Source organism: Ranitomeya imitator, chromosome 3, assembly GCF_032444005.1.
Source record: "Ranitomeya imitator isolate aRanImi1 chromosome 3, aRanImi1.pri, whole genome shotgun sequence".
Taxonomy (NCBI): domain Eukaryota; kingdom Metazoa; phylum Chordata; class Amphibia; order Anura; family Dendrobatidae; genus Ranitomeya; species Ranitomeya imitator.
Window position 1 is genome coordinate 569,985,497 of NC_091284.1, and position 23,441 is coordinate 570,008,937.

The following is a 23,441-nucleotide window of genomic DNA, read 5'->3' on the forward strand; positions in this document are numbered from 1 at the left end:
TTGTTGAAGAGCCTCATTAGTACTGGGCCCCAGGGGCTTAGCAATGGCCCCGGACATAGCTGATGTCACTGGCACTCCCTGTTGTTGAGGAGCCTCTGCCATGGGTTGCGCAGGCTCCTGATCCCGAGGTATCTCTGCCAGCTGGAGTCATATAGCGCTCTCCTTTAATTGGGCAAATGTCAATTCAGAGTTCTTAAAAACAAGCATGCTCACATGCCCCCGGTGAGAAGGGGTGTAGAGTCCCTCAATAAATTGATCTCTTAGCAGTTTATCCGCTCCGGTGTTAAAAATGGGTTCAGCCAGTGTAAGTGATTTAAGGGCTTCCTGCAGGTTTAAGGCAAAGTCTCTCACGCCCTCATTAGCTTTTTGTTTGCAATTAAAGAATCGTACTTTAGCTTTGCTGCTGGCAGTGGTTTCAAATGTAGCTTTTAATCCAGCAAATATGCGTTCAACAGTGCCTTTCAGATCAGCTGCCCATGCTGTGACTTCTCGCTTAGCATGGCCACTTAACTGCATCATCAGGAGACTAACACGCTGAACTTCACCCACGGGGAACATGTCAAAATGGGCCAGCATCTTTTCTCTGAAATCGTCAAGGGTATTAGGCTCACCTTCATACATTGGAAGCCATAGGCCACCCGGGGTATATGGCATCAGCACCGGCATGATGGGCGCCACTCCTTGCACCGTTGCGCTACCGGACTCTCTATCGACACTCTGTCTTTCAGCTGCATTAGCGTCGCCGGGTGCTGCGGCGTCTCCGTGCTGCGACATACTGTGCCCCCTTAGTTAATCCGGACCCTTCCGGTCCTCCGCTTCCGTCGGGATAGTGTAGATTCGTTCCGCTGTGCAGCAGGATCGGTTTTCCCCTTGCTCTGACGTCAGAGCGCTCAGCTTGGTGCCGCCCACAATGACACGCCCCCTGCTGCTCCCGCCCGCCGCGCGCTCTGTAATGGCGGATTCTGAAGTTTTTCAGTCAGACTGGGGTTCAGGTGATGGCGTAGCTCAATTAACAGTCTCGTGCCTAACGGTTATGAGGTGATTACCTCAGGGGTTGGCGGCCATCTTTCCTCCATTATAACCAATGGGGAAAAGTCACTTTCAATAGTTTTCAATGGGGAATGGATTTTTCTTTAATAAAGTCAATTTTCAAGATTTTTCATCCAAGTTTTCACAATTTTGGGCTCCAATCACGGCACACAATACCCGGTATACGGGCTGGCTAGATCCTGTACGTGACGCCAATTGTGACGCCCAGGAGACCGGGATACCCAGCACCGGACCAATGGGGTCTGTCTCTTAAGGGGGATGTCACGGGTGGCTTGACCCGGTGCTGTAGCCTCAGGCAATGCACAGTGTAAGGGGTATCGTGAGGGAACAGGCACTTACTTGATCAGCAGCAGGTTCTCCCAGCGGCGATGATCCCGATCCTGGATATTGGCTATTGTCCAAATGAAAGACTGAGGCACTGAAACGTTTAACCAGTTTACTTTAACATAAAGGGATTTACAACCAGTCCTGTCACCGGAGTCTGTATGGGAACTCTGAGTTACTTTGACCCTGCCGGGGTCTTCGCCTCTTATTGTACGCAATTTCTGTGTGGCCCTGCTGCTGTATGTGAACTGGCTGCCGGCCCAATCTGTCCCCTCCGGGTCCTGGTTCGACGGGCAACCCGAGTCCTTTTATCAGCTTACCCCCTCCGGGAGTACCGCTGAACTCTGTGTCTGTTGCTGCGTCCGGCCCTAGTGAAGCTGATATCACCTCACGTTTTTCCGGTTGCTGTATTATATATAATGAATACAGCCACGGATCCAGTATCCGTCTTTGCACCTGTTCTGGGTAGTGATTAATGCTACCCGGTTCTCACAATGTCCTTTTTCTCTGTCCCTCTTCTCCTCAGGCCGGTGATTTAGGCCTGGAAACAGTCACAGGACTGTTAGAAATTCAGCTGTATGACCTCTCACCTTCAGCTCCTTAGCCCAACTGCCATTTCTTCTCTCAGACCAGAATGGATCAAGGGGAGTCTCTGGAGCTCCCCCCTTCTGGCCGAAGGTGGTAGTGCAGTCTTGCTATTTTAGTATTTGTATTTACTGTCAGTAACTATTTTTGTGGCAAATACCCCTAGGGGTGCCACACTTCAATCCATCGGCCTCAAGGACACCATTCTCTCCTGATTCTCATCCTACCTCTCTGACCACAACTTCACTGTTTCTTTTGCTGACTCCTCCTCCTCTCATCATCCCTTTACTGTTGGGGTTCCTCAAGAATCAGTCCTAGGACCCCTCCTCATCTCATTGTATGCTGCCCCTATTGGACAAACAATCAGTGGATTTGGCGTCCAGTACCATCTCTATGTTGATGACACCAAATTATACAACTCTACTCTTGACATCACCCCAGCATGATTACAAAACAACAGTGATTGTCTTACCTCTGTCTCCAACATTATGTCCTTCCTTTATCTTAAACTGAACCTGTCAAAAACTGAACTCCATGTGTTTCCTCCCTCTACTAAACAACCAATGCCTGACATTGCCATTTACGTGTGTGGTTCTACCATTACTCCAAAGCAACATACCCGCTGTCTTGGGATCATACTTGTATCCAATCTTTCATTCACCCCCCCTCAAAAACCAATTACTGGCTCGTTCTTGTGAACTGCACCTTAAAAACATTTCTAGAATTTGACTTTTTCTTACTTTCGACTTAGCAAAAACTGTTTCTGTTACACTTATTCATTGTCATCTGGACTATTGTAACTCTCAACTAATCTGTCTCTCTCTTACCAAACTCTCTCCTTTCCAATCTGTCTTGAATGCTGCAGCCAGGATCATATTCCTCACCAACTGTTACACCAATGCCTCTACCTTTTGCCAGTCATTGCACTGGTTGCCCATCCACTCCAGAATTCAAAATAAACATATCACTCTCACCCACAAAGTGGTCCATGGTTCAGCACCACCCTACATCTCCTCCCTCGTTCTCAGTCTACCACACTACACGTGCCCTCCGCTCTACTAATGGCCTGAGATTAACATCCTCAGACATCTCACGTGCTGCGCTAATTCTTTGGAATGCAATACCCAGGGTATATTCTGGTTGATGACCTGTTCTTGCAGCTTTACATGAGCGCCCTATTTCTTACATTATGGCTGATCCGTACAATACAAGCAATTGTTATCATCAACCATTTGTGTATTTCCTCATAGATTGCAAGCTTACAAGAAGGGCCCTCATTCCTCTTAATATCTGTTGGTCATGTGATTATTGCTATGCTGTAATGTCTTTTATTGCCTGTACAAGTCCCTTCTAAAATGTAAAGTGCCGCGGAATATGTTGGCGCTATAGAAATAAAAATGATTATTATTATTATTATTATTATTATTAGTTGTAATTGTGACAAAGTATGAGGCAGCAGCTGTGACTGGCCGCAAAAAGGTTACCGCCGGTCACAGGCATCGGTTAATGAGATTACTACTCTCATCATCCTGCACTTGGTCTCACTGATAGCAGCGAGTGCAGGTGTACAATGATGGAAATATTCACCAGTCAGCACCTGTGCTATAAGTAAATAAATAATAAAATGTGGAATCTCTTCTATTCTTTGTAACCAGCTTAGGCAAAATTGACGGCTGCGGGCTGCAGCCCCCAGCTGTCAGCTTTTTCATGACTTGGTATCAATAATCGATGGGTCCCAGGCCAATTTTTAAAATTATTTAAATAAATAATTTAAAAAAACTGCCTGGGTTCCCTTCATTTTTGACAAACAGCAAAACTAATTCAGACAGCTGGGGGCTGGTATTCTTAAGGTACCTTCACACTAAACGATATTGCTAGCGATCCGTGACGTTGCAGCGTCCTCGCTAGCGATATCGTTCAGTTTGACACACAGCAGCGATCAGAATCCTGCTGTGATGTCGTTGGTCGGGGCTAGAAGGCCAGAACTTTATTTGGTCGCTGGCTCTCCCGCTGACATCGCTGAATCGGCGTGTGTGACACCGATTCAGCGATGTCTTCGCTGGTAACCAGGGTAAACATCGGGTTACTAAGCGCAGGGCCGCGCTTAGTAACCCGATGTTTACCCTGGTTACCATCCTAAAAGTAAAAAAAACAAACACTTCATACTTACCTTCCGCTGTCTGTCCCCGGCGCTGTGCTTTCCTGCACTCACTGTGAGCACAGCGGCCGGAAAGCAGAGCGGTGACGTTACCGCTCTGCTTTCCGGCCGCTGTGCTCACAGCCAGTACAGAGAAGCAGAGCGCCGAGGACAGACAGCGGAAGGTAAGTATGAAGCGTTTGTTTTTTTTACTTTTAGGATGGTAACCAGGGTAAACATCGGGTTACTAAGCGCGGCCCTGCGCTTAGTAACCCGATGTTTACCCTGGTTACCGGCATCGTTGGTCGCTAGAGAGCTGTCTGTGTGACAGCTCTCCAGCGACCAAACAGCGACGCTGCAGCGATCCGGATCGTTGTCTTACTTTTAGGATGGTAACCAGGGTAAACATCGGGTTACTAAGCGCGGCCCTGCGCTTAGTAACCCGATGTTTACCCTGGTTACCGGCATCGTTGGTCGCTGGAGAGCTGTCTGTGTGACAGCTCTCCAGCGATCAAACAGCGACGCTGCAGCGATCCGGATCGTTGTCTGGATCGCTGCAGCGTCGTTTAGTGTGAAGGTACCTTTAGACTTCTAAGGGGTCATATATATTGGCCTCACCAGACTAAAAATAGAAGCCTGCAGCCACCCCAGAAAAGGCGCATCTGTTAAATGCACCAATTCTTTCACATTGCCAGGCTCTTCAAACTTGTTCTAGTGCAGTGGCAAGTGGGGTAATAATATTTGTGGTGTGGGCTTGATGTCAGCTGACATTACAAAGCTGACATCAACCCCACAACTATTACCTCACTTGCTACCACACCAGAGCAACTGGGAAGAGGGAGGCTAAGCACCTGAATTGGCACGCCTTATGGATGCACCATTTCTGGGGCACCTGAGAGCTGATGTTTTTAGTCTGGAAAGGAGCCAATATCCATGGACCTTTCCTAGGCTATTAATATCAGCCCAAAGCAGTCTTTTTAGCCTTTGCTGGTTCTTTATTATAGGGGGACCCAATGTCATTATTTTCAAGTGGCTCTCCTCTATAATAACCAGTAAAATGCTAAGCAAAAAGCTGTGAGCTGATATTAATAGTCTGGGAACCTTTATGGTTTTGGTCCGTTAACAGTATTTTAAAATCAGCCCCAGCTGTCGGCTTTTCCTCAGCTGGTTATGAAGATTAGAGGGACCCCATGCCATTTTTTTTATTTATCTTTGTCTGTTTGATGGCCTGTGTGAGCATGCTCCTATTTTGCATACCAACTTGTACGTCAGTTCATTTTTTTCTGTTTAGTTTTAAGTTTATGCATTTAGTTCACGCATGGGTGCTGCCTCCCTTCCTTTGAGCTGGATATTACATTCAATAAGCTCCCCACTATCCGTGTGTCCATTTTTGGGACCCAGTCCTGCTCAGTCCTTATCCACACAGAATGTCACTATGATGCATGATAAGGTTTTCATATTAAAGGTTAGGACCATCCTGAACAGGGGTACACCTTGACAGTGGTGGGATGGCTTTTATGCCTTTTTTTATTTAAAAAAATGGTGCTTACTAAGTACCTCATGTTATTTTTATGCACTATTGATTTTACTTACTTGCAGCAGGATATTTTTTCATTTTGTTTCCGTCTTTGCTTTTTTCTGTTTGATGGCCAGTGTGAACATGCTGCTATTTTTCGGGCATACCAACTTGTACACCAGTTATTATTTTTAGTTCAAAGTTAACCATATACAGGTGTTTCTCACATAATTAGAATAGCAGCAAAAAATTAATTTATTTCAGTTCTTCAATACAAAAGTGAAACTCATATATTATATAGAGTTATTACAAAAAGAGTGATCTATTTCAAGTGTTTATTTCTGTTAATGTTGATGAATTATTAAGAAAATACTAGTTTACATGAGGTTATATTGAAAATAGCTATCATGAGAAAAACCTAATTAAAAACAGATAAAAAATGCAACATTCATCATCTAACCTCCTGATGAGCCATGTGGTGAAACGCGTGGAGGTCACATGACATATGAATGATAAGTACTCCCCTCTGGCTATTTTATTGCCATCATGCTTTATCTGATATCCTATTGGAGGATTTAGTTTTGGGTCATATCTATGGACATTTTGTTATCATGTTTTATCTGATATTCTATTGATGGAATGAGACTTGGTCTATATTTCAATATGAATTTTGTAGCTATCTGATTAGTGCTTATTTACCTTCTGCCCCCACATATCACTATTGCTAAACCCCATTTACTTTGTTACTCTGTGTGAGTGACACAGCTCTATTGCAGAGCATCTACTTCATTACTGTGTGGGAGTGCCACAGCTCTATAGCGGAGCATCTATTCTGTTTGTGTGCGAGTGACACAGCTTTGTGTGCTTTCACTGAGTGACGTCTAACTCAGTGCAAGCTAGCAACTGCTTGCTGTGTGTTCCGCCATTGTACACATTAGCTGCAGTTTTACATTTCTGCACGGTGGACCCCGGGTTGCAATTGCACTTCTTTAATAAATTTATTTAGTGCCATCCGCCAACCCTAACATAGTGCTTCATAGCAGAGATGAAATATGATGTCACAAAACAATCTAAAAGTTTATGAAATGGAATATTTTTAAATTGGCAAATCAGTCACAATGCCTCAATCTGATTGTGCATTCTTTTCCTCTACTGAAGACAGAAATAAAATCAGAAAACACAGTCAGCAACTAAAAAGGCTGCAATAATGGCCTAAAAATTCCACAATATTGGAATGAGTTACACCTGTAAATTCAGTCATTTTATATAGAACTATTAATGCATTGGAAAAATGCATAGTGCCATTATTTGTGTATGGAACAGAAGACACGGGTTGTTATAGTCTAATTATGCTGACTGGCTGTCAGGGAAGATGTTTTGAAGGTTTAAAAAATGCTTAAAATGCAAAGAATAATTAAACTGTCAACAAACCTAAAATGAAAGAGAACAGCTTCCTTTGCAGCAAAAACACTACATTAAATTAGCAATTTTTCAAATACCAAGAACAGTAATATGTTAATTTCTGCATAGATAAATAGTGTGATGACATGATTTATGCAAGTTTTATTATAACATGCATTTGTAATACAATGTTTTTACAGCAGTTAGAATGACAGGAGACATTAGTAAGCCTCATAGCACACTGTCAGATGAGAGAATTAGGTCATTTACAAGGCACTCTGAAAGAATTAGGTCAGTCCAATCTGGCAGTGAATACAGAGAAAGTGACCTGATTCACCCAGCAGTCAATTGAACTTTCTGTGGCACCAAGGCTTGCTTTTGCAAAGGCCAATTTAGTTCAAAATACGCTACAAAATTATTAGTTGTATTAGCCACATATTGTTTACAGAACATATTATAACTTAAAGGGGTATACCCATCTCCAAAATATTATCCCAATATTATGTAGAAGGTGTAATAATACTACTATTGGCAAATACCTCCTAATAGAAATCTAGTATAGTTTTTATATTTTTTTCCTCATGTGAAAACAGTACATGACCTTAGATATCCATTTTGTATGTCAACCCAAAGGCATTAGAAAAAGAGAAAATAATGTGACTGTTCAGGAAACATTTTGCACATCTATAAATACAGCGAATATGAAAAACCTGCACACTTCTGTTAAAAAAACAAATTTTTGTCATTGTAAAAATAATACCTAAGAAGTATCATTTCAAAACATTTCCCATCTTTAACCTATTGACCTCCAAGTCTATTTTCACCTTCCTGACCAGGCGACATTTTACAATTCTGACCAGTTTCAATTTCTGAGGTAGAAAAATAGTTAGAATTGAGAGTCCTCAGTGGTTGATACCTTTTAATGGCTAACTGAAAGGATGGTAACAAATTGCAAGCTTTCGAGACTACTCAGGTCTCTTCGTCAAGCACAGACTAAAGCAAATTCTGAAGAATCACATATTTATACACAACAGAGCACAGAACTGTCATTATGGGAGAGTAATAAGTGATAAACAGTTGTTTCCATAAATATTGGAAAGTTCTTAGATTAGGAGTGAATGCTTTGTTGTCCTCTGATTGGGGTCTGGTTCTATGTTATAATGACCCCACATGGTCTGAAGTTGAAATTCCTTAATTGATATAAAAAGATATAAATCCATGCAACACATTCATTCCTGCGCTAAGTGTGTCAAAGGTTGCCATAAATTGCCATAAAAGTATGGATCTACCTGTGGCCAAACATTTTTGTCTCCCCAATCATAACATTATAGACATCAAATTACTTGTACTGAAGGGTAACTTCAAATCTAAGAGAGACAGGAGAATTTGGGAGTATAAATTTATGGCAACCTTTGACACACTTAGTGCAGGAATGAATGTGTCGCATGGATTTATGTCTTTGTACATCAATTAAGGAATTTACACTTCAGACCATATGGGGTCATCATAACAGAACCAGACCCCAATCAGAGAACAACAAAACATTAACTCCGAATCTAGGAACTTTCCAATATTTATGGACACAACTGTTTATCACTTATTACTCTCCCATAATGACAGTTCTGTGCTGTGTTGTGTAAAAATATGTGATTTTTCAGAATTTGCTTTAGTCTGTGCCTGATGAAGAGACCTGAGTAGTCTCAAAAGCTCCCAATTTGTTACCATCTTTTCAGTTAGCCATTAAAAGGTGTCAACCACTGAGGACTCTCAATTCTAAATATTTTTCTATCTACTGGCTAACACGGATCCAAGATATATATCTTTCCTGTATCAATTTCTGAGGTAATAACTCTGGAACACTTCAACATATCCTAGTAATTCTGAGACAGTTTTTTGGGCCATATTGTACTTCATGTAAGTGGTACATTTAGGTCAATATAATTTGTCAGTTTTTATGCCCTTAACCCCTTCATGACCCAGCCTATTTTGACCTTAAAGACCTTGCCGTTTTTTGCAATTCTGACCAGTGTCCCTTTATGAGGTAATAACTCAGGAACGCTTCAATGGATCCTAGCGGTTCTGAGATTGTTTTTTCGTGACATATTGGGCTTCATGTTAGTGGTAAATTTAGGTCAATAAATTCTGTGTTTATTTGTGATAAAAACGGAAATTTGGCGAAAATTTTGAAAATTTCGCAATTTTCACATTTTTAATTTTTATTCTGTTAAACCAGAGAGGTATGTGACACAAAATAGTTAATAAATAACATTTCCCACACGTCTACTTTACATCAGCACAATTTTGGAAACAAAATTTTTTTTTGCTAGGAAGTTATAAGGGTTAAAATTTGACCAGCGATTTCTCATTTTTACAACGAAATTTACAAAACCATTTTTTTTAGGGACCACCTCACATTTGAAGTCCGTTTGAGGGGTCTATATGGCTGAAAATACCCAAAAGTGACACCATTCTAAAAACTGCACCCCTCAAGGTAGTCAAAACCACATTCAAGAAGCTTATTAACCCTTCAGGTGCTTCACAGCAGCAGAAGCAACATGGATGGAAAAAATGAACATTTAACTTTTTAGTCACAAAAATGATTTTTCAGCAACAATTTTTGTATTTTCCCAATGGTAAAAGGAGAAACTGAACCACGAATGTTGTTGTCCAATTTGTCCTGAGTACGCTGATACCTCATATGCGGGGGTAAACCACTGTTTGGGCGCACGGCAGGGCTTGGAAGGGAAGGAGCGCCATTTGACTTTTTGAATGAAAAATTGGCTGCACTCTTTAGCGGACACCATGTCAAGTTTGGAGAGCCCCCGTGTGCCTAAAAATTGGAGCTCCCCCACAAGTGACCCCATTTTGGAAACTAGACGCCCCAAGGAACTTATCTAGATGCATAGTGAGCCCTTTAAACCCCCAGCTGCTTCACAAATTGATCCGTAAAAATGAAAAAGTACTATTTTTTCACAAAAAAAATTCTTTTAGCCTCAATTTTTTCATTTTCATATGGACAACAGGATAAAATGGATCCTAAAATTTGCTTGGCAATTTCTCCTGAGCACACCAATACCTCACATGTTGGGGTAAACCACTGTTTGGGCACATGGTAAGGCTCGGAAGGGAAGGAGCGCCATTTGACTTTTTGAATGAAAAATTATCTCCATCGTTAGCGGACACCATGTCGCGTTTGGAGAGACCCTGTGTGCTTAAACATTGGAGCTCCCCAACAAGTGACCCCATTTTGGAAACTGGACCCCCCAAGGAACTTATCTAGATGCCTAGTGAGCACTTTAAACCCTCAGGTGCTTCACAAATTGATCCGTAAAAACGAAAAAGTACTTTTTTTTCACAAAAAATTTCTTTTCGCCTCAATTTTTTCATTTTCACATAGGCAATAGGATAAAATGGATCCTAAAATTTGTTGAGCAATTTCTCCCGAGTACGCCGATACCTCATATGTGGGGGTAAACCACTGTTTGGGCACACGGCAGGGCTCAGAAGGGAAGGCGCGCCTTTTGACTTTTTGAATGGAAAATTAGCTCCATTTGTTAGCGGACACCATGTCGCATTTGGAGAGCCCCTGTGTGCCTATGCAATGGAGCTCCCCCACAAGTGACCCCATTTTGGAAACTAGACCCCCCAAGGAACTTATCTAGATGCATACTGAGCACTTTAAACCCCCAGGTGCTTCACAGAAGTTTATAATGCAGGGCCATGAAAATAAAAAATAATTTTTCTTTTCTCAAAAATGATTTTTTAGCCTGGAATTTCCTATTTTGCCAATGGTAATGGGAGAAATTGGACCACAAATGTTGTTGTCCAGTTTGTCCTGAGTACGCAGATACCCCATATGTGGGGGTAAACCACTGTTTGGGCGCACGGCAGGGCTCAGAAGGGAAGGCACGCCATTTGGCTTTTTAAATGGAAAATTAGCTCCAATCATTAGCGGACACCATGTCGCGTTTGGAGAGCCCCTGTGTGCCTAAACATTAGAGATCCCCCACAAATGACCCCATTTTGGAAACTAGACCCCCAAAGGAACTAATCTAGATGTGTGGTGAGCACTTTGAACCCTCAAGTGCTTCACAGAAGTTTATAACGCAGAGCCATGAAAATTAAAAAAAAAAAATTATTTTCTCAAAAATGATTTTTTAGCCCGCAATTTTTTATTTTCCCAAGGGTAACAGGAGAAATTTGACCCAAGAAATTGTTGTCCAGTTTCTCCTGAGTACGCTGATACCCAATATGTGCGGGTAAACCACTGTTTAGGCACATGCTGGGGCTCGGAAGTGAAGTAGTGACGTTTTGAAATGCAGACTTTGATGGAATGCTCTGCGGGCGTCACGTTGCGTTTGCAGAGCCCCTGATGTGGCTAAACAGTAGAAACCCACCACAAGTGACCCCATTTTGGAAACTAGGGGATAAGTTCCCAGAAAGGAACTTATCTAGATGTGAGGTGAGCACTTTGAACCCCCAAATGCTTCACAGAAGTTCATAACACAGAGCAGTGAAAATAATAAATATGTTTTCTTTCCTCAAAAATAATTTTTTAGCCCAGAATTTTTTATTTTCCCAAGGGTTACAGGAGAAATTGGACCACAAATGTTGTTGTCCAGTTTCTCCTGAGTACGCTGATACCCCATGTGTGGGGGTAAACCACTGTTTGGGCACACGTGGGGGCTCAGAAGGGAAGTAGTGACTTTTGAAATGCAGACTTTGATGGAATGGTCTGCGGGCGTCACGTTGCGTTTGCAGAGCCCCTGGTGTACCTAAACAGTAGAAACCCCACACAAGTGACCCCATTTTGGAAACTAGACCACCAAAGGAACTTTTCTAGATATGTGGTGAGCACTTTCAACCCCCAAGTGCTTTACAGAAGTTTATAACACAGAGCCGTGAAAATAATAAATACGTTTTCTTTCCTCAAAAATAATTTTTTAGCCCAGAATTTTTTATTTTCCCAAGGGTTACAGGAGAAATTGGACCCCAAAAGTTGTTGTCCAGTTTCTCCTGAGTACGCTGATACCCCATGTGTGGGGGTAAACCACTGTTTGGGCACATGTCGGGGCTCAGAAGGGAAGTAGTGACTTTTGAAATGCAGACTTTGATGGAATGGTCTGCGGACGTCATGTTGCGTTTGCAGAGCCCCTGGTGTGCCTAAACAGTAGAAACCCCCCACAAGTGACCCCATTTTGGAAACTAGACCCCCCAAGGAACTTATCTAGATATGTGGTGAGCACTTTGAACCCCCAAGTGCTTCACAGACGTTTACAACGCAGAGCCGTGAAAATAAAAAATCATTTTTCTTTCCTCAAAAATGATGTTTTAGCAAGCAATTTTTTATTTTCTCAAGGGTAACAGGAGAAATTGGACCCCAGTAATTGTTGCGCAGTTTGTCCTGAGTATGCTGGTACCCCATATGTGGGGGTAAACCACTGTTTGGGCACACGTCGGGGTTCGGAAGTGAGGGAGCACCATTTGACTTTTTGAATACAGATTGGCTGGAATCAATGGTGGCGCCATGTTGCGTTTGGAGACCCCATGATGTGCCTAAACAGTGGAAACCCCTCAATTCTAACTCCAACACTAACCCCAACACACCCCTAACTCTAATCCCAACTGTAGCCATAACCCTAATCACAACCCTAACCCCAACACACCCGTAACCCCAACACACCCCTAACCCTAACCACAACCCTAATTCCAACCCAACCCTAGCCCTAAGTCTATGTGCCCACGTTGCGGATTCGTATGAGATTTTTCAGCAAAATTTTTGAAAAATCCACGGGTAAAAGGCAGTGCGTTTTACCTGCGGATTTACCGCGGATTTCCAGTGTTTTTTGTCCGGATTTCACCTGCGGATTCCTATTGAGGAACAGGTGTAAAACGCTGCGGAATCCGCACAAAGAATTGACATGCTGCGGAAAATACAACGCAGCGTTCCCGCGCGGTATTTTCCGCACCATGGGCACAGCGGATTTGGCTTTCCATATGTTTACATGGTACTGTAAACCTGATGGAACACTGCAGCGGATCCGCAGCCAAATCCGCACCGTGTGCACATAGCCTAATTCTAAAGGTATGTGCACACGCTGCGGAAAACGCTGCGGATCCGCAGCAGTTTCCCATGAGTTTACAGTTCAATGCAAACCTATGGGAAACAAAAATCGCTGTACACATGCTGCAGAAAAACTGCACGGAAACCCAGCGGTTTACATTCCGCAGCATGTCACTTCTTTCTGCGGATTCCGCAGCGGTTTTACAACTGCTCAAATAGAAAATCGCTGTTGTAAAACCGCATTGAAATGCGCAGAAAAAACGCGGTAAATCCGCCATAAATCCGCAGCGGTTTAGCACTGCGGATTTATCAAATCCGCAGCGGAAAAATCCGCAGAGGACCAGAATACGTGTGCACATACCGAAACCCTAACCCTAACCCTACCCCTAACCCTAACCCTACCCCTAACCCTACCCCTAACCCTACCCCTAACCATAACCCTACCCCTAACCCTACCCCTAACCCTAACCCTACCCCTAACCCTAGTTCTTACCCCAACCTTAGTGGAAAAAAAAATTTATTTTTTTTATTGTCCCTACCTATGGGGGTGACAAAGGGGGGGGTCATTTACTTTTTTTTATTTTGATCACTGAGATATAACCTATCTCAGTGATCAAAATTCACTCTGGAACGAATCTGCCGGCCGGCAGATTCGGCGGGCGCACTGCACATGCGCCCGCCATTTTGGAAGATGGCGGCGCCCAGGAAAGAAGACGGACGGTCCCCGGGAGGCCAGGTAAGTATAAGGGGGGGCACGATCAGGGCACGGGGGGGGCGTCGGAGCACGGGGGAGTGGATCGGAACACGGGGGGGTGGATTGGAGCACAGAGTGGGGGATCGCTGTGCGGGCGGGTGGATCGGAGCACGGGGGGATCGCTGTGCGGGGGGGGGATCGCTGTGCAGGGGGGGGATCGGAGTGCGGGGGGGTTTGATTGGAGCACGGGGGTGTGATTGGAGCACGGGGGGAGCGGGCAGGAGGACGGGGGAGCGGAGCACAGGACCGAGGGGAGCGGACCACAGATCGGGGGGCTAGGGGGGCGATCGGAGGGGTGGGTGCACATTAGTGTGTCCAGCCATGGCCGATGATATTGCAGCATCGGCCATGGCTGGATTGTAATATTTCACCATTTTTTTAGGTGAAATATTGCAAATCGCTCTGATTGGCAGTTTCACTTTCAACAGCCAATCAGAGCGATCGTAGCCACGAGGGGGAGAAGCCACCCCCCCTGGGCTAAACTACCACTCCCCCTGTCCCTGCAGATCGGGTGAAATGGGAGTTAACCCTTTCACCCGATCTGCAGGGACGCGATCTTTCCATGACACATATGCTGCATCATGGGTCGGAATGGCACCGACTTTCATGACGCAGCGTATGCGTCAAATGTCGGGAAGGGGTTAAACCAGGTAGATATAGCACACAAAATAGTTAGTTAATAACATTTCTCACACGTATACTTTATAGCAGCATTACTTTTGAAACATATAGAATAAAGGTCACCACGCTGCAATGCAGATATATGAGCCTATGAAGTACCTGGGGTGCATATATAGTAACCGAGGTACTTTCTTGGCTAGGATTGAAAGGCTGCTACTGTGCTGCACAGATGGCATCTATGAGGAAAATACTCCAAACTACTGTTACAGACTCCAATAAAATAAAAACCTATAAAACTAAGTCCACCATTACTTGCCTATCCACAGGAGTTATCTATATGCTAAAATGCCCCTGTGACAAATTCTATATTGGAAGAACAAAGAGACGTCGAAAAGATAGAATTAAAGAACATTTCACAATATAAATAATGGCTTTAAAGGTCACCCTCTTTCTCATCATTTCTTGGAGGTACATAAGCAATCCTATAAGGAGACTACTTCCTGCGGCATTCAACTTGTCCAGCAAAACAAAAGGGGTGGGGACTTTCTAAAGCAGATGTCAAGGGTCGAATCCAGATGGATATTTTTATTGGACAGTCTAGCCCCGAAAGGGTTGAATCAGGAAATCGGACTATACGCTATTTAATACTTTACAGTATATTCCTTTTAAATACCTCTTCACACCTAGATTTTCGTGAGAATACATATGTAATTTTAACATTTTAATATTTTTATACGTCCCCGGGATATTATATTGTTCATGTATTTTTATTCTTGTAAAAAAAAATGTTTTTCTTTATATCCTTTTACTGATCCCCCATATGAGGAATCACATCAGAATATATACTTTTTTTTATAGAATGTAGATGGTATGCAACCATATAGTTATATATTAATATTCCATATTTATATATATTTATACCTATATATATATATATATATATTATTATTCCTCCCACGAACATAATTCCACGTTTTATCCATTCCTTTTACACATACCCTATTTTAAATATATTTGAAATAAACTTTATATTTTAATCGTTAATCCCCTACCTAAAATAACCAACAAATAATATAATAAAATAATCAGCTTTCGCAACCCACATATTCACCTGCTTGGTGTATATATATATATATATGTATATATATATATATATATATAAAAACTGTGGTTGCTTTCTGTGAGCCCAATTAATTCACTGCCTTATATAATATATAAAAGCTTCATTTTATTGCACCTTTATTATTATCTCGATCCATCCTGGGCCAAATCACACACAGCATAATAAAGTCTTTTCCATACTGAACCTTTATTATAAACTTTCAGGTTCCAACCTACTTGCTAACTAATCACATTAGCAGATCATTAGCCAACAGCTGCACCAGTTTGCAGAGACTCACTATATATGGATGATCTATAGACAGCAGCCGTAACCCTGATGAAGAAGTACCGCTGTCCTTCGAAACACATTGGTTGACTGATGTCCTCTCCACGCTCCCGTCCTTGCGACACGTGATGTCACGTTCCCTCGACAACTGCGCGCCCACTTTCCAGCCATCAGTGCAGCACACCAGCATCCTTTCAAGCCTAGCCAAGTGAGTCCTTCGGTTACTATATTTGCACCCCATGTACTTCATAGACTCATATATCTATCTATCTATCTATATATATATATATATATATATATATATATATATATATATATGCAGCGCAGTGATCTTTATTCTTTATTATTGCAACCACATCTACTGAACAGGTTTTGAACAGAACCTGTTCCTTTCACCTGCAACTCTGTAAGTGTGCCAGTGTGTCCTCTATTGTATCTTCATTTTTCAGTCACTCCCTAGGTGTGCCAGTGTTTTTTCTATTGTATACTTTTGAAATATTTTTTTTTTGTTAGAAAGTTATGTGTTAAAAGATAGCCTGAAATTTTTCATCTTTACAACAAAATTTACAAAACCAATTGTTTTAGGGACCACATAATATTCAAACTGACTTTGAGGGGCCTGTGTGACAAAAATATCCAAAAGTGATACCATATTAACGCTTTACCCCTCAAAGTGTTCAAAACCACATTTAAGCAGTTTATTAGCCCTCTAGGTGCTTACAGAAATTAAAGAAAGTTGAAAGGAATACATGAAAATTTTTATCCTACAAAAATGTAGCTTTAGCACCAAATTTTGCATTTTCACAGGGGAATCAAGAAAAAATGGACTGTATAATTTGTGGCTGGAATAGATAGCGGACACCATGTTGTGTTTGCACAGCCCCTGATGTGCCTAAACAGTGGAAACCTCACATGACTGACCCAATTTTGGAATCCACAAGGAAATTATCTAGTGTTGTGGTGAACCCTTCTGAACTTGCAGGTGCTTCACAGGATAGGTCTCAGCAAAGAGAATCGCCTTATTGAGGCTGCCAGATACACATGAATTGGCCAATTTATGTGCTAATTATTCTATTTTTTTTCTATATTGTAGAGCAGTAATGCATTTCAAATTTCATATATTTCATGTTGGAATGCTATAGCGCAACAGAGTGCAACTTTATTTTGTTTGTTATATATGGAGATGGCTACTCTTAGTAAGTACTTGTACATACCCGATTTCTGTTTGGAAGTAAAGGTCAGTCTTTCATATTTATAATATAATATCTATCACACAAACCCTGTAAACCTGTAAATACTTCAATAACACACACTCAAACACTGTAGTTACACATGCTCAAGTACACTTCAAGACCACAGTCATACACATACTTCTCTTACCCACATAATAATCCACATACACAAACACACATACACACTCCACTCACACATACTGTACTACACATATTTAGATCTGCATACATTTCAGTTACTAACTTACTCATCATTCTTATACCAAGGGCAGACAACTCATTTAGTCAAACCTTCCCGTCAAGAGAACTGATGTACAGCAAAAAAGTCCTGGGGCATCTTTATGGGGAAGGCAATGCAGGGTTATACAGGTCCTTCTCAAAAAATTAGCATATAGTGTTAAATTTCATTATTTACCATAATGTAATGATTACAATTAAACTTTCATATATTATAGATTCATTATCCACCAACTGAAATTTGTCAGGTCTTTTATTGTTTTAATACTGATGATTTTGGCATACAACTCCTGATAACCCAAAAAACCTGTCTCAATAAATTAGCATATTTCACCCATCCAATCAAATAAAAGTGTTTTTTAATAACAAACAAAAAAACCAACAAATAATAATGTTCAGTTATGCACTCAATACTTGGTCGGGAATACTTTGGCAGAAATGACTGCTTCAATGCGGCGTGGCATGGAGGCAATCAGCCTGTGACACTGCTGAGATGTTATGGAGGCCCAGGATGCTTCAATAGCGGCCTTAAGCTCATCCAGAGTGTTGGGTCTTGCGTCTCTCAACTTTCTCTTCACAATATCCCACAGATTCTCTATGGGGTTCAGGTCAGGAGAGTTGGCAGGCCAATTGAGCACAGTAATACCATGGTCAGTAAACCATTTACCAGTGGTTTTGGCACTGTGAGCAGGTGCCAGGTCATGCTGAAAAATGAAATCTTCATCTCCATAAAGCATTTCAGCCGATGGAAGCATGAAGTGCTCCAAAATCTCCTGATAGCTAGCTGCATTGACCCTGCCCTTGATGAAACACAGTGGACCAACACCAGCAGCTGACATGGCACCCCACACCATCACTGACTGTGGGTACTTGACACTGGACTTCAGGCATTTTGGCATTTCCTTCTCCCCAGTCTTCCTCCAGACTCTGGCACCTTGATTTCCGAATGACATGCAAAATTTGCTTTCATCAGAAAAAAGTACTTGGGACCACTTAGCAACAGTCCAGTGCTGCTTCTCTGTAGCCCAGGTCAGGCGCCTCTGCCGCTGTTTATGGTTCAAAAGTGGCTTTACCTGGGGAATGCGGCACCTGTAGCCCATTTCCTGCACACGCCTGTGCACGGTGGCTCTGGATGTTTCCACACCAGACTCAGTCCACTGCTTCCTCAGGTTCCCCAAGGTCTGGAATCGGTCCTTCTCCACAATCTTCCTCAGGGTCCGGTCTCCTCTTCTCGTTGTACAGCGTTTTCTGCCACATTGTTTCCTTCCAACAGACTTACCATTGAGGTGCCTTGATACAGCACTCTGGGAACAGCCTATTTGTTGAGAAATTTCTTTCTGGGTCTTACCCTCTTGCTTGAGGGTGTCAATGATGGCCTTCTTGACATCTGTCAGGTCGCTAGTCTTACCCATGATGGGGGTTTTGAGTAATGAACCAGGCAGGGAGTTTATAAAAGCCTCAGGTATCTTTTGCATGTGATTAGAGTTAATTAGTTTATTCAGAAGATTAGGGTAATAGGTCGTTTAGAGAACCTTTTCTTGATATGCTAATTTATTGAGACAGGTTTTTTGGGTTATCAGGAGTTGTATGCCAAAATCATCAGTATTAAAACAATAAAAGACCTGACAAATTTCAGTTGGTGGATAATGAATCTATAATATATGAAAGTTTAATTGTAATCATTACATTATGGTAAATAATGAAATTTAACACTATATGCTAATTTTTTGAGAAGGACCTGTACTGAACAAGGTGAACAATCATTGTAGGGTATGTAGTAATGATTGCATCAACTTCTCATGTGTACACATCAGAGCTCCTAGGATGCCGCTGTAATGGCTCAGTAGTGCTTTTCATATGTACATTCTCAGTATTCCCCACCGAGAGGTTGTGATTATTCATGTGTCAATATGGTAAAGATGCTTCTACTCAGTCATCTCTGATCAGTGCATGTGCACAGTTTACCATACACCATATATGCATACCTTCTTTATGTGCTCCATCTTTTTATCTTCTCCAGTTTCTGGATGAGCACCTCCTCTTGTGTAAAGGGAAAGAGCCTGATAGACTGAAGCATGCACCTGTCACAGGTTACAGGCTGCTCTTGCGTGATAGGCACTACTCTAAAGTCAAGTAATGTTTTCCTTTAGTGCATTGGAAGCACTGATCAGCCTGCTTTATATAAGTAGATTTTGCAATATGGCATACAGTTGTTGAAGTATAGATTTAAAATGATTTTTTATGTGGAATAAATGTCACCATTTCACCTTCTTAAATTTGAAGCAAAAGGGCACCGTAAGCAAGTTCCCACTTTTACCTACTATGGTACAGTGACCAATGTTACAGCCAGGGGGCGCTGTATGAGCACTTCTAGATGCACTTGGAGGCATAATTGGGATGAGACAAAGTCTGGCAGAATTGTAGATGGCCGGTACGTGTGTCGCAGAGGAGGACACTATGCGCTGTCAGCCTAAAGTTGTGTTGTGGTCTGGGACCTGTAGTCCCACATGTAAATGTTTAGTTCTAATGGGAGACTGGCAGGGCTAGTTATGAGAGATAAGAGGGTCAAACTAGCCACACACACCCACACTCCCACCCAAGGGAGTGGTTACGGGTATGTAATGTGATCAGGGTGTGGGTCACATGGTTCCTGTGTTTGGATCTGAGTGGTCCAAGTGCAAGGCCCTGGAAGCCTGTGTTGGAAATCCTGGGAATTCCTGAATAGCACATGGTTGGGCTTTGACACTGAGAGGCCTGTGTGCTGTAGGTCCAGGATGGTCAGTGTTGGAGTCTCCTGGGAGTGGAGATGTCCTGGAAGCACCTAGAGACCATATACCTACAGAGCCTGGGACGGCTTCTGTGCTGGTGAAGCCAGGACTGACATGGAGTCAACCTGTGGAGCAGGAGCTCCTAAGAGGTAACCCCTGGTATGGGGAAAAGAACTGTGTGCACTAACATAGGACAGTTGCAGAACTGTGCAGTCACCCGGTGACTGAAGAGATACAGGCTTGAATAATGAATGATTTGTAAAGCCATATATGATGAAGTAAAGGACTATGTGAGGTCTGTGATACGTAACATAGGCTACAGTGGTTTATGCTGAGAGTATATTAAACCACATGGACTGTTTATGTGAAAAACCGTGCCTGTCTGTGATTATTCTGCTGCCAAGCGAGTGTCCCCCAAGACACGTAGTGGGTGAAACGCTACAATTGGTGCTCGAATGCGGGCAACGGTCCAAGAAGCACATGTTGCAGCGCTGGCTGGTCTGAGCCAGAGGAGTCGACGGTCTGACAACCATGTGTTATTCTGACCGGGGTCAGTGAGAGACTGTGTTTTTTTCGCTCAAAACAACTTGCTGTGGAACGGCGGGTCCACGAAGGTGACAAGCGGCTTGCTGTGGATCGACAGGTCAACAAAGGTGACAAGTGGCTTGCTGTGGATCGGCGGGTCCATGAAGTTTGTGGTGGAGCCGTGCAGCGCGGTTGCAGCAAGAGGTTCCGCAGCAGGAGCTGCAGTGGCGGCAGCAGCTGCGTGTGATCAGCACCCAGTGGTGCCAGTGATTTGTGACTGCAGCAGGAGCTGTAGTAGTGCCAGCAGGAATGGGTGAAGTGTTGGAAAAAAAAATTGTGCTCCAGGTTGTGCAGACTCTTAAAGGGCCAGTGCACGCCCAGGGACATTCTGGTACACGGTGCGAACTGGTGCCTGAGAGTATCGTGGGGAGTCCACGGGGTGTACCCCAGGGAAGGGGTGGTGTCCCTAATTGGGAGGTGTCCCCAAAATGAGGGCGGTAACCCAAACAGGGATGGTTGTTAAAAAAGGGGTGGAGTCCCAAAAGGGGGCAGTATCCCAAAAGAGCGTAGTTGCCCAAAAGGGAGTGGAGTACCAAAAGGGGGTAGTGACCCTAAAGGGGGCAGATTCCCAAAAGGGGGTGGTGACCCAAATAGAAGGGGTGGCAGAAAAAGAGGCGGCGGTGAATGCATCATCGAACTGTTGCCTGGGGCAATGGTACTGTGTGTCCAATCTGCTCTATGAACTACCCACCGGCAAGAGGTTACGTGGGTGTGTACTAGAATTGAATGCAAACATAGAAGAGGTATTTTGTCTGGTTGAATCAGGGAGCTCGGTGACCCTAGTTACGGCTGTAGAAGATAAATTTGTAATATCTGAAAGGAAGATTGAGGTCACATGCATCCATGGGGACACTAAGGTTTATTCAGTGGCCTTGGTGCAACTTGAGACGGTCAGGGGCCATTCAAGTCTGGAGGCCGCCATAGTTCCAAACTTAACTTGTCCGGTGATAGTAGGCTGGGACTGTAAGTTATTCTTGGATTTATGGAAAGAAAGGTCACAAGAAGGGGTACAGGTGGACAGTGAGTTGACAAAAAAGGGTGTGGTGACACAGACGGATGGTGACTCAAGGGTTGAAACCCAAGGCCAACAAACTGACCGCTTGGGGCGGGGAAGGTGACGTGAAGGTGACGTGGGTTCCCGGTATCGGAAACCCGTGTTTATGTCATGTGTCCACCCCAATAGGGTTGAACAAAAGGGGTAGGTATGAGGTGCAGTGACCAATGTTACAGCCAGGGGGCGCTGCGCGTGCACTTCAAGATGCACTTGGAGGCATAATTGGGATGAGACAAAGTCCAGCAGAATTGTAGATGGCCGGTACGCTGCGCTGTCAGACTAAAGTTGTATTGTGGTCTGGGACCTGTAGTCCCACATGTAAATGTTTAGTTCTAATGGGAAACTGGCAGGACTAGTTATGAGAGATGGGAGGGTCAAACTAGCCATACACACCCACACTCCCACCCAAGGGAGTGGTTACGGGTATGTAATGTGACCAGGGTGTGGGTCACATGGTTCCTGTGTTTGGATCTGAGTGGTCCAAGTGCAAGGTGTCACAGTCAGCTGCAGCCGCAGATGCGGCCCAGCCCATAGACGCCCCCAAGCCAACCAACCTCAGAAGGCGTGGGGTGCGCATCCCCCGGGGATGCAATATGGACCCTTTAAACCACAGAGGGGGACCCGGCCTACCCGAACTAGGGGAGGGTGGCGACCAGAGTGCTGTGGCAGTTGAGCATGTGGACAAGGAAAGAGACACGTAGGACTTGATTACACCGATACTTCAGGTATAGAGAAAGTAAAGTTTACTAAAGAAAAGTCACACAGTACATAAACAAAACATGGCGATGTCAGGCTCCCGATTCCACACCTCAGAAGGGTACCACCCAGTGGACCCCAAGGCACCAACGGATCACCGAGGCACACATAGGCGGGACATCAGGACCCAGGCAGGACATCAGGGTACACGAGGAAAATGAAAGTAAGGGAGGGAAAAATGAGGGGATAAGGGGAATGAGCGCCCACCCAGCCAAGCCTACCACTCTGCCTGTAGTTTTCAGTTAACCACACAGGGGGGTGTGCCTCCAGCATTAGATCACAATACTCAATAGAACTTCGAAAATCCATCCAAGCCAAGTAGCCCAAAACATAATTTCATTGACTTTTGCAATCCACTAAGATATGGAGAGAGGAACGGGATTCTTCCATCACTCCGGGATGCAATCCCTCGCTGCCATGATTAAAAATTTCAACAAAGAAGATTTTTAAATCCAGAAGGGAATTTTATTATGCTGGAGAAGTATCATACCCGGAGTCAACTTTTCGGAACAGCTTGTAACCCGACAAATAATTTCCCACACCCTTGTCCAAAAAGGTTGCAATACATCACACTGCCAGAAAATATGAAAAATTGTGCCCTCTTCTCCTCCACACCTCCAGCAGCTGGGGTCAGTCTCTGGAATTATGGTGTGCAGTCTCGAGGGCACTCTGTACCACCTGGAAAGAATCTTATAGCCAGCCTCCTGGAACCTAGAGCTAATCAAGGCACTGTGTACGAGGGAAAAAAATTTGAGTTCTCTGATCTTCCTTAAAAGAAATATTTAAATCTCTCTCCCACTGCGCAAGGAAAGAAGGGGGCGACCGGCTTTGGAGGTCCATACACAAAGAGTAGGTTTTAGCTAAGGTGTGTCTGATTGGGCACAGGCTATTACATAAAAGCTCAAATTGGGTTTTGGGTAATCAAAATGAACTTTTAGGGGAAGGCTGTTGAAAAAGTGGGTGAGTTGCA